The sequence below is a fragment of the Marmota monax genome, unplaced genomic scaffold, assembly GCF_021218885.2.
Source record: "Marmota monax isolate L192 unplaced genomic scaffold, Marmota_monax_Labrador192_F-V1.1 WCK01_AAM20220418_F8-fsc00025, whole genome shotgun sequence".
Lineage (NCBI taxonomy): Eukaryota > Metazoa > Chordata > Mammalia > Rodentia > Sciuridae > Marmota > Marmota monax.
In genome coordinates, this window is record NW_026691950.1 from 9,487,031 (window position 1) to 9,504,398 (window position 17,368).

Genomic DNA, 17,368 nt, shown 5'->3' on the forward strand with positions numbered 1-17,368 from the left:
ACTTAGTGACACCCTCCCTCAAAATAAAAGCTAAAAAAAGGGGTTCTGGGGATGTGGCCCAGTGGTTAAGTGCCCCTGGATTCAATTCCTGGTATAAAAAAATACCCAAAAAAGAGCAACGAATAGATCCTGAAGACGAGACTAAAATTGTCAAGAGTACTCAATCTCTGACTCCATTTCCTCATCTACGCAATAAGGATAATAGAATCTCTTAGGGCTATGGTGAGAATTAAGTATAAAAGATAAAAAATGCTTAAACGGTATTTGAAATAGAGCAAGTAAACTCAATGTTATAATTTATTAACATATATCACATGTTAGGCAAATATTGCAACAATTTCCGAAGGAAATAATAAAAATTTTAATACCTAGAGACTGCCATTATTTATTCCAATTAACTTCTGGGTTAATTTTTTTCAGGTCTTTTAATACACATTAAACATTATACAATTTTAGTTGGAATTATATTGAATAATTTCTAGTGGTTACATTTTTTGTCAAGGTATCCTCATTGAATCATTCCACTAACACTGAGCATTAGGTTCAGTTCTTCACTGTTGTACAATGAAGACACTGCAGGAAATATCTTGATTGGCAGTCTTTGTACACACTTTGATTTTTTTCCCCTTCAAGAAAAAGTATTGAAACAGAACTGCTATCTCAAGTGATAGGAAATGCACTTGGCTTTGCTCACCTACTGACCTGTATGAAATGCAGACACATAGCAGCTGTTCAAAAATGCAAGTTTCTACTCCCTCTAAGTGGGTACTCTAAAAGCTATTACTTGCCTTTTTCTCCATGCCTTTTGTCTTGTTTTTTGGTACAACCGCTTTCTTCCAATTTAAAGGATCTAGTTTTTCCTATATATCACTCTAAGGCCCATATACAATTTTAGTGTTCCAAAATTCAGTACATTCTTCAAATAGGTTCTTAAGATTTTACTTTATCTGTCACAAAATGGGATTCCTTGTTTGTTAGAAATATGTGCTAAAATATTTACAGATGAAATAGCATGACAGAAGAAATGCATCAAAACAACTAGAAGCTGTGGAAAGGGAATGCTTATGGAGGTCATGTGAACTTGGAGGGGTTGTTGGTTTGTTTGTTGCAGAGGGGAGTGCTGGGGATTGAATCCAAGGGCTCTTTACCCTGAGCCACATCCGCAGTCCTTTTTATTTTTTGAGACAAGAGTCTCACCAAGATGCTGAAGTTGGACTGGAACTTTTGATCCCCCTGCTTTAGCCTCCAGAGTCACTGAGATTACAGGCATGTGCCACCACACCCATCTTAAATATGTTTTTAAACTAGTCTAAGCGTGAGGACATAGTTTTTTAAATATATCTTTAAAAGTAGATATAATGAGGGCTGCGGCTGGGGCTCAGTGGCAGAGCACTTGCCTAGCATGTGCAAGGCACTGGGTTCAACCCTCAGCACCACATACAAAAAATAAATTAAATAAAGGCATGCTGTCCATCTACAACTACAAAAAAATAAATTAAAATAAAAGTAGACATAATGATTAAAATAATTACTATAAAGCAATTATGGTTCATTTCTACCATAGATATTACAAGAATAATAGTTTAGTCACTATAAAAAAAAAAAACAAGACCTAAAATATTTAAGCCAAAATCAAAAAGGAAGTAAACAACTACAGTATTTGGAATCTTGATTATACTTGCCAGTAATTCCCACAGATAAAAACATACTACAATGCATTTTTCTAAACCATGGCTTCAGCATACCATGCTGATTCTCCAAAACAATATTAGTATTTATATTGTGCATTACAAGAATACAATTATGCCTCTGTATGTGCCCACATGAATATTTGATAAGTCGTTTTATTATGTACGAGTATTAAATAATCCAAATTCTCTTGTTGCCTAAGTCTCATCTTGGTACTAAGTTAGGCATATCACAAACAATACTTACAGATTAACACAGCCACCAAAGTGTTTTATTTGTATCCAGAGGCAAGTGAACAAGACCAGTATCATCATCATCATAAAAATAATAATAATAATAATGAAACCTACCTCTCTGCACATCTTTTCTTTAGATGTACTGTGGGAAGCATTACTGATTTCTGTACAGAAAACACTTTACCTGGGAGGCAGGTTGTCAGAGCAAAAGGTTAAACAGCATTTCTAGGCTTGAAGGAGCAAAGTTTGCTGGTTAGTTTGACAATAAATGGTAATCACTATTCATTCTAATAGTATTCTAAAATTCAAGCTGATTACCAGCTTTTGGTTTCAATGGTACTATTTTTTCCCTGTCTGATTAATGATATCATTATTAATGAGCAAAACACAGTCCCAGGACAAAAGAAAAATAACAGTGAGCGAAGGAACAACCGGAAGCTGTCACAACCCAACCATGGTCTCCTCTTCTGTAGTCTTAATAGTTTTCTCCAAAAAAGCTTTCTTTCTTTTCTTTTGTTTTTTTTCAATAATGTTAGGGATTTTCCCATATACATTAATTTGCAATAAACCATTATGGTTTAATTAACGTAGAGTAAGAATTAAAAAGAAGTCTGCTTAAGGCTGGTGCAGTGGAGCACGACTATAATCCCAGCACTCGGGAGGCTGAGACAGAGGGATCACAAGTTCAAAGCCAGCCTCAGCAAAAGCAAGGCACCAAGCAACTCAGTGAGACCCGGTCTCTAAATAAAACACAAAATAGGGCCCAGTGGCTGAGTGCCCCTGAGTTCAGTCCCTGGTGCCTCCCTCCCAAAAAAAGAAGTCTACTTAAAATTCCTATTTTCCATCACAATACATGAGAACAATACAGTATGAGGAGGACAATAGGGTAAGTCCCTATACTTTTTATATAACAATAAAGAAAAACCTATGATAAAAGATAGGTTTTTCATAACAACCTGAAAATTATAAATCTCACTTCCTTTCCATAAGCTTGACCTACAATTTCCAATATTTCAAGGTTCCAAATTAAAATTATTTGGAAAAAAATCAAGAATTTTACCAAAATTAATATAATTTCTGATATTTAAATGTGGACAATGTTTATAAACATTTGTGGTACTTCAAAAAAGAATGCATTTTAACAGGGGACAATGCTAAAATTCAAGCTCTAGGTTACATCTCACCTTCTCTTGAATTTCTAAATGTTCATTATTACTAACCAAAATGAAACACATTTCTAAAAAGCTTCATTGAGAAGAACTTTAAAAAAGAAGAGAAGAAGAGAAGAAAAACTGCAAGAAGGGGAGCTACTGGGATTTAAATAGTCCCTCTAGAGGTTGTTCATTAAAGAATTGTTAAATTCAAAACATCCCTGAACCAGTTAATGATGGGGCATTTCCACAAGAGGCAGAGGGCACAGGAGTTTAACATTCATAGTGAGGGTCAACTTGAGCGCCTAGAATCTGCATTAAATGACACTTAGATACATCCACCACCATTGAGGCATTGGCAGGCAATCTGCAAGAGAAATCGTGCAATAGGTTTCAGATACTTGAATTAAACCCATTCCAGCCACAGTCAGGTACCAAGGAGACAGTCATCAGTGTGAGTAAAGGAGGGGACAGGAGAGACACCACTGGAGACATGGTTACCAAAGACTAACTGGAACAACAATCTGTAACTGCACAATGGCTTCTTGCTTCTCTTTTCGGAGCCAGCTAGCTGTTCTTTTTTTAAATGCCCTTTAAGTAACATTCAGGTTCAATAAACGAGGCTGTTTCACTGTGAGCCTCCAGCCCTAACTCCCAGCGTGACAGGCCCCCAGAGCTGGTGCTACCATGTACCCTGTGAGTTACACAACAGCTCCTGGCTCCACCCCAAAAAGTGCTTATCTTGCTATTGCCTTCTCCCCACGTTTATGAAAGAAAGTGTTGTGCTGGGCAGGATTTACACCGATTGACAGTTCCTCTCACTCTAGAAATCTGTAAAGGATAATAAGCAATTTATTCAAAGCCACATTCTCTGTACAGAAAACAAGACATTTCAAAGTCAGTAACAAAACAACATTCCAAATCAGTTTGGTCACGATGGATGATCATATAGAACATACCACAAAGCTTAATCCTCCTCACACCAGTACACATAACAACTCTGAAAGGACTCAAAATACAAAAGTCAGTAAGTCCTCTCCTACCCCACCCCACAAATAGACTGAATTAACCACTGTGAAGAATAAAGCCTAAGAAAGTTACAAACACAGGAGGGTAGAATTCAGAATTGGTTTGTTACACCACGAGAAGCTGCCCTACAGATCCAGATTAACTAAGTACTCAATAATGACAAAACAACCACTAACTACTGAGAGCCTATTATGTGTGGCCAACAAGGTTAGGTGCTTTACATATATTACTTCATTTTAACTCAAACAAATTCATAATTTTTGCAAATGTTCAGCTTTATAGATATGGAAACTGACAAAACTAGAAAATGAATCATAATACTGCACATCAGGATTTATTTAAATATTTGGTACTGGGGATTGAACCTAGGAGCACTCTACCACTTGGCTACATCCCCAGCCCCTTTTTTTTGTTTGTTTAATTTTTGAGACACGGTCTCATCAATTTGTTTAGGGCCTCACTAAGCTGCTGAAGCTGGACTTAAACTTGTGATCCTCCTGCCTCAGCCTCTAGAGTTGCTGGGATTACAGGTGTGGGCCAAGGTGTGGTATCCAATGTGAATTCTTTTATGTTTTAAAAGAATAAACTCTTCTCCAGGAATTACATGAGATTAAGTAATAAAAATGCAATTATGCTTTCAATATGTTCTTACATTGATTGCGAATCTCAGAACAAAAATAAATAATTAAACTTAACCAACATGATTTTTTAAAAATGTTTCATGAAAAGCAAAGAATAAATTTACCTTTTTGAAGTAAAAATAGGAAAAAAAGGGAAATACTACGATCAACAAATCAGATTATTTTAAGATTAAGTCAATCCTTTTCTGATGTCTAAATACTTAAAGTCCATTGAACAACTTTATAAAATGACAGTTCCCTGTTTCAGTCAACATTCTTAAAATAATCTTCAACCTAAAACAAGTGCTTCCCAAAGACCAATGCTAATAGTTTAAACACTGTGATAATTCAATCAGCTGTAAAATTCCATATTAATAGTTACTATATTATAGGGAAGACCTGACAAGAATATACAAGAGATCAGTTGCCATATGTGGGGTTTAAAAATGAAAATTCCTCCACTAAAATCAGCCTTTTTCTTCCAAGTCCCCACATGCCCCTTTCACTTTGTTACTGCTCTATGTTGAAAGAATTTTTGGTCCCTGGCTCAGTTTAGTGGAGTTCAAGGTCATCAGAATAAACCTTCCAAATGTTGTCTCTAGACCAATATTCCAATCCTGGTTATACTCCTCTTCTCATTAAAGAGTGTAATACACATTTAAATCACATTAAAGCTAGATGCAAATGTTACCTGGAAGATTCATCAGAGGAAAGCAAAAAGGCAAAAACTAGATTTTTAAAGCTTTGTGGAAACCTGATGCCAGATACAGAATAACAGATGAGGAGAGCCCAGCTGTACTCCAGGCACTGCTCTAGACAGTGAAGCTCACAACTAGGGAAAGGACACAGCCCACAACCTTGAGGAATGCGTGGTGTGGTGTGACTCACCCGCTCCAACACCAGCCCTCCCAAACCATCCTAGAACAAGGAGGTAGAAAGTTCCAATATGGCACAAATATAGCTATCACAAAAAAAAAAAAAAAGCTTAGCTTTTAATATATCCAGCTTCTGAATTAATGCCATGATTATACTTGAAGCTTTAGTTCTTATGTGGGACTTAAAATGGGAGAGGAAACAAGACTTGTAGAGGGCAAAGTGAGGAACTGAGTCATTTCTCCCACCTCACCAGGTTTTTCACCATCATTACTAGTTACATAAATCCTATGTGGAATGCAGTATTTCACTTGTGACATCTTTATCTCTTAAGCCTTTCATAAAGCTGTCAAACCAAGAGCTACATGGAATATTTTTGGTTTTATAGACTCTCCATTTTAAAATAAAAACCTTCATCACTCCAAACTAAATGCATTATGATTGACGATCACAGTACCAAAAATTCAATTTTTACCTATAAACACTTATCCAGTTAATATTTCAAAAGAGTTTTTTTAAAACTTAAAAAACATAGTCCAGAAACTAAGACTTGGTATCCTAATTTAATCTTAAACAAACTCATTTAAAATTTCTATTAAGATTGTATTTTTAAATAATACAATCAAAATACTTTTATTAGTTAATATAGTTGAAACAAGTTTAGATTAATATCTGAAAATTCATATGTAAGATAAATCTGTAAAAGAATCATTATAATTTATAATTTCAGAGAAATGACCTCATACGGAGGCAACACATGTACATGTATACAGTACAGTTACACAGTGCTAAGACATTATAAGTTGGAGAATGTGAATTAAATTCATTTACAGGTAGAAAGGGAGACAGGAAAAGAGAAATGGAAACAGAGGAAAAACTGTGAGGACTTTAAAAAAAAAAAAAAAGAGTACCTAAAACCATTTTGCAAGCTATGGGGCAGTGAATGACAGTGCCCTTCTCTTAACAGAAGAAACCCGCTGGCTGGCCCTGATGTACAAACAAAATCAAGCATGAGAATCAAGTACAGCACTCTGTCAATATGCAGACTCTTACACTTGACCTAGAAAGATACATAAGAAGCAACCCAGGTGGACAATTAGTCCACGAGATGTTTCAGATAAAAGCAGAAGTACATTTAAATATGCTACGTATTCATGACTTTATTGGCCATTATCTGCTACCATGGAAATCAAACATTTAATTTTCTACAAATGTCATTACTCCCATTAAGTCATAAGAACTCTCTGACACGGCCATAGAAACATACTTTCATCAAACCAGTATAGAGAACATAAATATTATTTGATGTGCACAGAACTGTAAAGGTTGTTTCAAAGGGCAAGTGAGATTTTTCTCTCTGAATGAGGTCACTCTTTGAAGGTTCTATTCATGATATCTGTAAAACCATGCTTGAGATTTGCCTTTCTTATAAGAGATTTCCATGACTGATCTCTCTAATCTTAAACAACTCAATAAATGTCTAGAGTCCCTAATCAGTTATGAAAATTAAAAATATACAATTGAGTTCCAAATAAATATATGAATGTTTCTGATTTAATAAAAACTATGGTGAACCATAGAATTGACTATCAATAAGGAAAATAGGGTAGGTGGGTTAAAAAAAAATCAATCTGAGTGAAGGGATCTAAAAGGGATTAGGGGAACAGTCAGGAGCTATGCAGAGCCTTCAGGAAACAACAAAAAAGCAGGGAGGAGGAAGAGGGTTCTAGGGGCAGAGATGTCATGACTGAAGTTGGGAAATTGCAGGTCAGCTAAGAAAAGAGGTAGAAAACCACCAGTCTCGGGCTGCCTAAAAGGACATAGTCTCACAAGAGTAGACCTTGAAGCCTAAAGAAAATGATAAAGCCTTCAGTTACTTCACTCTTCCCCAATGAAGGAGCCACCACGAGTTTGAGAAAGCAATATATGAACGGACCCATCATTTCTAAATATTTCATGAAGCAGTTTGGATGAAGAACAGGGACCAAAACAGTGAGACCAGTTTTTTAAAATGGGAGTAGTCCAGAGACATCTTTTTAAAATAAGGCAATGGACACAGAAAACCAATGGGAACAGGCATAGGCCCAAGGTAGAACTGAAAGAAAAAACAGAACTGAACAAACAAGGCACTGTCACCTTTCACAATTGCTACCAGAGTCTGCAACCCAGCTCCTGACCAACTTCTGCACATGGGCACACACACACACACACACACACACACACACACCCCTCCCTCTAGCGGACCACACCCACCATAATCAGAGAGCCCTTTCTCCCCAAGCAAATAAGATGACATCTCACTCCCCTCCACCCCCTTCTCCCTACAAGCCCACCCAACCAATCTTCATTTCCTAGAAGTTCAACTCTTCCTGCCTCAGCATCCTTCCTCACTGCTTCCTGTCGGGAAAATGGCACTCTGATTTTTTTTTTTTTTAAGCAGGTTAACCCTTACTGTCCTTCAAATTTCAGTTCAAATATCATTTAAACTGTCATAAAGGCAATCTATATTCTTTCCAATCTAATAAGGTGTCTCAATACTTAAATCTCTCTTGAAATATTTGACCACACCCATAGACCTGAGTTTGTTTAATATGGACTCCCTGTTAGAACATTCCCTGAGAACTGAGATGATGGATATTGGTTACCTAGTGCCAAGCCCAGTATGTGAAACCTGGTAAGTGTTCAACAAATACTAGTTGAATTAATAATAAATAAAGGCACAAAAGGTCATTTCAATTTCTCAATTAGAAAAATGGTCATTCCATTATGTGATAAACGGAAGACAGGAAACTCAAGCTTGTGTACAAAGTCAAATTCTATCATCTGAAATACTAGTGGGATAGGTCCAAACTATGTACATGGACTCATCAAATAACAAATGGTCACTTAGCCCAAGAATAAATATAGCATTAATAGGAAAGGATGAGAAAACAATAAAGCCAAAAGGATTAGAAAACATATCTATTTAACTGTCAGAAAGAAGAAAATAGAAAAGGTTGACATTAAAAATTGTATAGAGTTTACAAAATAGAAAACTCCAACAAACAGAGAATCCCAGAGCTCAGGAGCCTGAGGCAGTAGGATCTCAAGTTCAAAGCCATTTCAGCAATTTAGCAAGGCCCTAAGCAACTTAGCAAGACCCTATCTCAAAATAAAAAAATATATATATATATAAAGGTCTGGGGGACATGGCTCAGTGGTTTAAGTGCCATTGGGTTCAAATCCTAGTACCAAAGAGAAAGAAAGAAAAAGAAAAAAGAAATGAACATCTAACAGAAAAAGAAATGCAAATGCCTCTTGACCAGATAAAAAGATATTCAATCTCACATGTGATGAGGGATGGAAATTAGCCTACAATGAGATCATTTGACAGAACACCCAAAAGTTTGACAACATATTTTTTTGACAAAGTTAAATATAGACAAATAGGTACCCACATTACTGGTGAGAACACAAAGAGGGGCAATGAATTTGGCAAAGTCTAGTAAAATTGCAAAATCATTTACCCTTTGACCCTACTACAAACTAACAACCAGCTACCCATGTTGGCTACCCTACAGAGAAACCCAAGGAATTTTGGCCAAGAGCCATAAAGGACCTGAAACCTGCCAAAAATCACATGAGTGTGTTGGAAAATAGCCCAGAAGACTCATTGGGCCCCCTCCAATTGAGCCTTGAGATGAATATGGCCCCAGAAACACCTCGATTGCAGCTTTATTATCAACTCTGGGTTACGGGCACTCAACTAAGCTATCCCCAAGAAATGGGACCACAGCATCTTTGGGTTATAATGCTTACTGTGTTGTCAAGCCATTACGTTATCTGGTAATCTGTTAGACAGCAATAGATTACAAGTACATACACAGTATTTTTGACTAAACATTCCTACATAAGGGAATACACCTTATGTCCAAAAAAAAAAAAAAAAATGCAAATTCAATTCTTAAGTATATATCCAAGAGGAAAAAAAAAGTGTATTATGTCCACCAAAAGAGATATACAAGATATATACATGCCAAATCGATTCATTATTGCTCTCCACTGCAGAATGGATAGAGCAATGGCAGTATGTCACAATGGAATAATGTACATCAATGAAAAAAACCTACTGTTTCATACAACAGGAGAAAATCTCACAGACCAGGTATTAAGCAAAAAAGTCAGAAAGACAACTTTTGATAGTATTCCCACATGGAGACTATTATGTACTAACTGGGAGTACAACAAATGAGTAATTAATGTTCTGACTATATTAGTCCTTATGTCATTAGGACCACAATTCTTAGCCTGGCATGATGACACACACTTATGATCCCAGGGACTTGGAAGGCTGAGGCAGAAGAATGGCAAAATCAAGGTCAGCCTGGATTATTTAGTGATATTCTGTCCTCAAAATAAAGAAATAAGAAGGGCTAGAGATGTAGCTCAGTGGAGAGCAGCCCTGGATTCAATCCCCAGTACCCCCTTCACATACACACACACAAGAAAAATCTCTACTTTGCAAAACCTAGTGATTTAAAAGCACTAAAGCAAGGGGTCTGCCACTTAGTTTCTTAAGTAAAGTACTATTAGAACTCCACTACATCTGTTCATTTTTGTTTTGTCTGTGGCTGCTTTCCCATCAACATCAGCAGTTGAGCAGTATAACAGAGGACAGCAGCTGGCCCACAAAGCCTAAAACATGTACTAACTATCCACTTACAGAAAAAAAAAAAAAATTGCCAACCCCTGACCTAATTGCCATTGGTGCTCAGTACAAAGAGAGACCAGACAGCTAGATGTTGTGGGCTGACTCTTACCAGATTCCTGCTAAGACACAGACTGGCCAAAGAAACTGTACTTGAACATGATCAAGTCCAACTACTGCATCAATTATTAGGAGATAGAAAGACAGATGAGTAAATTACTTCACAGGAATGTAATCAGGAACATCCCTTTAAACAAAAGGGGAATGGGGACAGGGGAGGAAGAAACTTGAGAAAAATCAACGAACTGCAATGGAAGGGAGGTGCTCATACACATCCTGATCCAATCAAACCAAGTGTTTTTAAAATGTACCAGAGAATCAGTATCAAGATTAACTGGACATTTGTAATGCTGGAATTTACTTTCTTTTTTTTTCCTTTTAGTGGTGCTGGGGATTGAACCCAGGGCCTGGTGCATGCAAGCCAAGCACTCTACCAACTGAGCTATATCCTCAGCCCTGGAATTTGCTTTTTAAAATAGTGATAATGGTATTATGGTTATATTTTCTAAGAGTCTTAAGTATATATATGAAAAGTTATATGATATCTAGGATTTACTTTAAAATAATACAGGAATGAGAAGAAAGTTGGCAGGATGTATGAACAATCTGCCTATGACTTGATCATTACTGAAACTGGGTGATGAGTACACAGGGATTCCTTATATTAGTCTGTGTTTTTGTTGTCATTGTTAAATTTTTGGTATTTTGTGCAATATTGGGGATTGAATCCAGAGGTGTTCTAGCATGTACCTATATCTCCAGTGCTTTTTGGGGATTTTTGTTTGTTTTGTTTTGTTTTTTTAGTTGTAGTTGAACACAACACATTTATTTTATTTATTTATTTTTATGTGGTGCTGAGGATCGAATCTAGCACCTCACACCTGCTAGGTGAGTGCTCCACAGCTGAGCCACAACCCCAGCCTTTTTTTTTTTTTTGAGACAAAGTCTCTCTAAATTTCTGAGGCTGACCCAGAACTTGCGATCTTTCCTCAGCCTCCTGAGCTGCTGGGATTATAGGCATGTGCCACTGCATTGGGCTATTAGTCTGTTTTTTCATGTTTTAAATTTTCCATAATGAAAATTTTAAATAATAAGGCAAAATTTTCTTCAGACATTTAAAAAAAAATCCTGAAGTAAAAAAGAAGACCTCCTTTTCAATACCTTAGGAATGAACCTGTGCATTCCTAGTAATGATGAGGTTGGAGGTGGCAGTGTTGGGAGTGAGGAGTACACAGAACCTGGGGGTTGCAGTCCTAGAAAACCAATGCCAATTTACTTATGAATTTCAGTTACTGCAGAAGAATCACACCCTTCTTCTCCTAAATTTCTTTCAGAAGCTATCTGATTTTTTTTTTTTTTAAGAATCTGTTTTAATCAGATTTTTTGTCACTGTGACTGAAATACCCAACAAGAACAACTTAGGGGAGGGAAACTGTATTTGGGCTTATGGTTTGAGGTTTCAGTCCATAGATGGCCAAATCCACTGCTCAAGGTGGCCCAAGTTGAGGCAGCACATCATGGGGGAAGAACCCAATAGAAAAATGCAGCTCACCTCATGGCAGGTCAGGAAGTGGCAGGGAGGGGGGAACAGGGAAGAGGCACCCTTTCAGGGCTCACACTCAATGATCCACCTCCTCCAGCAAGCCACAGCCTACCTACCTTCCACATGTCTACAGCTACCATTTAAACTAGGATGGACTCTCACAATCTAATCATTTTACCTCTGAATATTCCTGCATTAACAGGAGCTTTTGGGAGATACCTCATATCCAAACTATAACAGGATCCTAGCACTAGAATCACTGATGGACAATTACTAAAGTGAAAATAATGAACACAAGACAGGGCAAGGATACAAGATGAGAGCCATTAATATAGTACAATACAAGCGTGAATGGAAAGACTTCTGGATCAAATGGAGGAAAGTCCTAGAAGTCATAAGAGAAGGCTAAGAAGGTAGAAAGAAAAGAATATAAGAGATCAACTTCAAAACAGAAAGGTTTTGTGAAAAACATTTTAATAGTGGGACCTTAGTCTTTCCCCATAATTTAATGAAAATAGAACAAAAATGTATCTATCAGATAGGATATAGAAGGATACATATCCTCAAAAAAAAAAAAAAAAGCTACCAATTTGTTTATTAACTTCATAAAGCATTAAGTATAGGAAAGCATCAAAACACTTAAAAATCATTTAGTCTAATTCATTCATTTCATAGATGAGAAAACTGAGGTCTAGTAAGGCTAATTCATTTGCACTCAAGAACACTATGTGGTTAATGATGAGAAGGAGAGCCAAAATATACCCCATTCTCTACTCTACCTACCCACCTTCCATTCTCATCTAATCCCACAGTTCCCATCTGGTGACTTCTTTTCTTTACTACAAATGTCACTATGTATTTTCATTCACATATAGCAGGCATTTGGCAAATATTTATTAACTGGCTCAACCTGAGCCTACTTCAATCCTTTCATTTTTAAGATATCCCATTTCAGCTGTTTTCCTCCTCTATCCCCAAATCCCCAGATGTGTTCTGAGCAAACCTCAGCGATGCCCAGAAAATGGGTTGGCTAACTGTCATCTATGCTTCAGGAAAAATGTTAAAATATGAAAAGGCACAGATAATGCCACGCAACAAAAAGAGCTGGCATTACAAACCTCTCTTATTTTCTCCATAAATATGTGCGTAATTCGCAATCACCAGGAGGTAAGAGGATCTTCTTGATTCAATGGGTTCAAAATATAAATAGATAGGAAAAGACAGTAATAGGATATACTTCCTCAGCCTTACAATAAGGGATTAAAGAGAACATATAAAGTACACAGGCATAAAGCTGTTCACATAGTTTATATTTATTCTTTATAAATATTACATATTATACTGCACCCAGAATGTAATGTGGAAAGAATCTTTTAAAGCCTCTAAAAACCTAATGCTACTGCTACTTTTAGATGTGATTTAGGAAAACTCAGTGAAAAGAAAAAAAGTGTAAGTATTAGCTTGTATATAAAGAGAAGGCCCAGAAAAGGAAGCAAGCAATCCAACCAATAATTGGCTTACAATTTTCCACTATTCTTTAAAAAAAAAAAAAAAAAGTACATATACTTACCACTTAGAAATAACTATTGAGGCACAGATTTTATAGAAAAGACACCAAATTTGGAAAGGATCCATCTAGAAGCTTCTTCAATCTGTAGCTTGTACTTTACAGGCACTCAAGTGGGCACCTGGGGCAAAGCAGCGGTGATTCTCCATGTATGGAGCAGAATAGGGAATGTTGAAGGCTGGAAGATCTAAAACAGAAGAAGGAAGTATGGTTGGTTATTAATAACAGCCATGCCTCAAACCAAAGTTAACATTTTAGCAGCTGTCACATAACATATCACAAGCGAAATTAGAATTATAATTGAGAATTTGGTCAAGAAAAGCTTACAGGGCTGGGGATATAGCTCAGTTGGTAGAGTGTTTGCCTCGCATGCACAAGGCCCTGGGTTCAATCCCCAGCACCATACACACACACACACACACACACACACACACAAACTTATAAAAAATATTCAAAAGCAAAGAAAAAAATTTTTTTATTTTTCCTCAGGGCTAGGAACATATAGGTAGAGCACATTCCTCACACACATGAGGCCCTGGGTTCAATCACCAGCAAAAAGTAAAATTAAAATATCTCAACTCTTCAGAGAAACTATCTGGAGAAAATAAAAGACTGAGAATTCATCTTCCAAGGGTTCTAACTTAAATGTTTTTCACTACCTGTAAAACCTTTTGAGTAGATTACAAACTCCTCACTATCTTAAAGAAAATGTGAATCAGAATTACCTGCTTCTTGATGACACAAGGGCCATGATAGTGTCTACAAAGCCTTTCTCTGAAAAGGTCCCTAGGAGACAGGTGCTCTCCGTTGCTGGTGGCAGGGTCAATGTCAACAAGGTGATTAATACATTGACTCTTTGACCCAGAAATCCTTCCTGGGAAACCATTTTACAAATAAAACTGACACTTGCAGAAAGACAGTTGTACAACAAGATTATTATGGTATTACTTGTAAAAGTGAAACATGAAAAACCCAAGAAGATTGGTAAAATCACCTATGGAATTCATAAAAGGAGATTCCAAGCAGCCATAAAATGAGAGAGGAAGATCACTAGACTATATTAAATAAGCAAGGTACAAATAACATGCTATATTCTGTGTTTTTAAAAAATGTTATTGGTTTGGTGTGGTGGCACATGCCTATAAGCCCAGGGGCTTGGAAGGCTGAGGCTGGAGGCTCTTGAGTTCAAAGTCAACTTCAGCAGCTTAGCGAGGCCCTAAGCAACTCAGGGAGAACCTATCTCTAAATAAAATATATTTTTAAAAAGGGCTAGAAATGTGGCTCAGTGGTTAAGCATCTCTCGGTTCAATCCCCTACACCCCCACACACAAAAAAATTTTATTGTCTGCATTTAACAAAAAGGGAAGAGAAGAAAAAGTACAAAAGCACTGTAATGATAACATGAGAAATTGGTCAAATGGTTACCTAGAAAGGACAATAAGGAAACAGGATGAGAGAACGTATCTTTTGACTTCTGAAATGTGAATGTTCGAATAAAATTAATTTTTTATAATTCTCAAAATTAATTCATATTCTTTCAGAAAAATACCTATAGATAGATAGATATAGGTATATAGATTATTCTGATTTATATCATTACACTGATTTATATCAGTATAATGAGGTCACTTTCCTGAAAATTCAAATGACAAGTTATTTCCTTGTCCTTCAAAAGAACACTGTTCTCTGCTACTGGTAGCAATCCAACATACACTGACTGAGACTGATGGCTATAATCAAAAAGATAACAAGTGTTAGCAAGTATGTGGTTGGAGCCTCAGACACTGCTGGCGGGGATGTAAAATGGTACAGGTGATTTGGGGAAGTCTGGCAGTTCCTAAAAGGTTGAACATGACACCAGCAATTCTACTCCCAGGTATACACCCAACAGAAATGAAAACAGACATCCACACAAAAAATAAATATTCATTAGTAAAAATCATTTATAATAGTCAAATGGTAGAAACAACCTAAATGTCATCTAATCCATAAATGGATAAATAAAATGTGGCATACCCACCCAATGGAATATTATACTGCTACAAAAAGAAAGTACTGATACATGTTACAACATCGATACATTTTTAAAATGTTATGCTAAGTGAAGTCATTCATAAAACCCTATATTTAACAAGATTGCATTTATATGAAATGCCAAGAATAGGCAGTTCTATAGAAAGTAAAAATAGATTACTGGTCACCTACAGCCAAAAGAGAAAAGATGGGGAATAACTGCTAATTAGTACAGGATTTCTTTTGGGATGAAAACATTCTAAAAGTCAATTGGGGTGAAAGTATACAACTTTGTAAATACATAACCACCTCAAATTGTGCACTTTAAATTAGTTATTTGGCTGGGTGCAGTGGCACATGTTTACAATCCCAGAGACTCAGGAGGTTGAGGCAGGATGAATGCAAATTCATGATCAGTCTCAGCAACTTAACAAGACCCTGTCAGAATTTAAAACAAAAGGACCAGGGAAGCAGTTTAATGGTAAAGCACCCCTGAGTTTAAAAACTAAAAAATTTAATTAGTTATTTGTAGTGGTATGAAAATTATATTTCAATAAAACTACTCCTTTTTTAAAAAGCTATTGTCTAGGGACTGGGGATGTGGCTCAAGCGGTAGCGCGCTCGCCTGGCATGCGTGCAGCCCGGGTTCGATCCTCAGCACCACATACAAAACAAAGATGTTGTGTCCACCAAAAACTGAAAAATAAATATTAAAAATTCTCTCTCTCTCTCTCAAAAAAAAAAGTTAAAAAAAAAGCTACTGTCTATAACTTCTTCACCACTAACGAATATTGAACATTATTCCTTATTATCTTGCAACTCTGGAAAAGCAATGGATTTAAAAATAAAAGCATATTCTTGCTAAACCATAGATAAGTCACAACTTCCGAATTTCAATTTCCTTGGGGGAGTGAGAGTGAATTCTCTCTGACACACCATCACATTTTTCTTCCAACAGAGCTGCATGCCCGCACCAGCAGTAAATTGTGTCTGTCCCAAAATATGTTTATGTCAGTTGAATTTACAACAATTATGCAATTTAATTACATATTGCATCAAAAATGAGTATAAAAAGATATACTTTATAAAAGTTTAGTCATATGATCTAGGAGACAAGCCCTTCTAAAAACATTCTACAGAAACAAACTTGACTATACGGATTGGTGAACCATAAATATTTATACAGTTAATCATAAAATATTTAAGGTATGTATGTTTCCTCTCCGTTTTAAACAAATTCTCTGTTTAAACAACCCAAATGCAAGTATATTATACAATCAATATTTTGTAAGAGAGCTTCTAATCTATGTAAATTATTTGTATAAAAGACAAATAAAATTACATTACTATCATTCTATGTCACACTCAAAAGAGTGACGATGGACCTAGTCAGTTCCCTCTTAGAGGATAATTTTTCTACTCAAGTTCCTATAATCTCTTCAGATACCCTCATCTCTGAACAGGAAGAGGTGGCCCCATGTTGACCCTTCAAATTCAAAGGAAAGCTAATGAAGTCCCTCCTTCCTGTGCACTTAGCTTCCACTTGTGAAGGCCTTTTTTAACACAGACCTCTAAAAACTCCTCCCTTTTCACACCTAAACCTATATATTTAGTTGACCATTATATTATGCAAAAAAAATTAAAAATTTAAAACCACAACAGGAAAAAGTCTCTCACTTACGTTCATGTTCCTCCACAGACTCTACATTTCCTCTCATGACCACATTTGTGCCTCTTCTTTCTAACTTATTCTTCAACTACCAGTCATTGCACTCCGGCTTCAACCACTGCAGTGTTAAAACACCCTACCAAGAAAACTGTAAGGGGTCATGCTAACTAGTGTCTACCTCTCCTCTCTCAGTACTCTGATGCATCTCAGATATTGATTCCCAGTGCACAA

At 36.5% G+C, this 17,368-nt stretch overlaps 1 protein-coding gene and 1 non-coding gene across 2 annotated transcripts in view; one reads left to right on the forward strand and one right to left on the reverse strand.

The window, feature by feature from the left end:
• Fryl (FRY like transcription coactivator) overlaps positions 1-17,368 on the reverse strand; it is a 242,248-nt gene that overhangs the window by 191,644 nt on the left and 33,236 nt on the right. The window contains exon 2 of the mRNA XM_046459167.1: positions 13,459-13,642. The gene's annotated coding sequence lies outside the window, so the exon portion shown is untranslated. The remainder of the gene's footprint in view (positions 1-13,458; positions 13,643-17,368) is intronic.
• Positions 13,786-13,862, forward strand: Trnaa-cgc (transfer RNA alanine (anticodon CGC)). Its single transcript has one exon. It is a non-coding gene; the product is annotated as a tRNA-Ala (tRNA).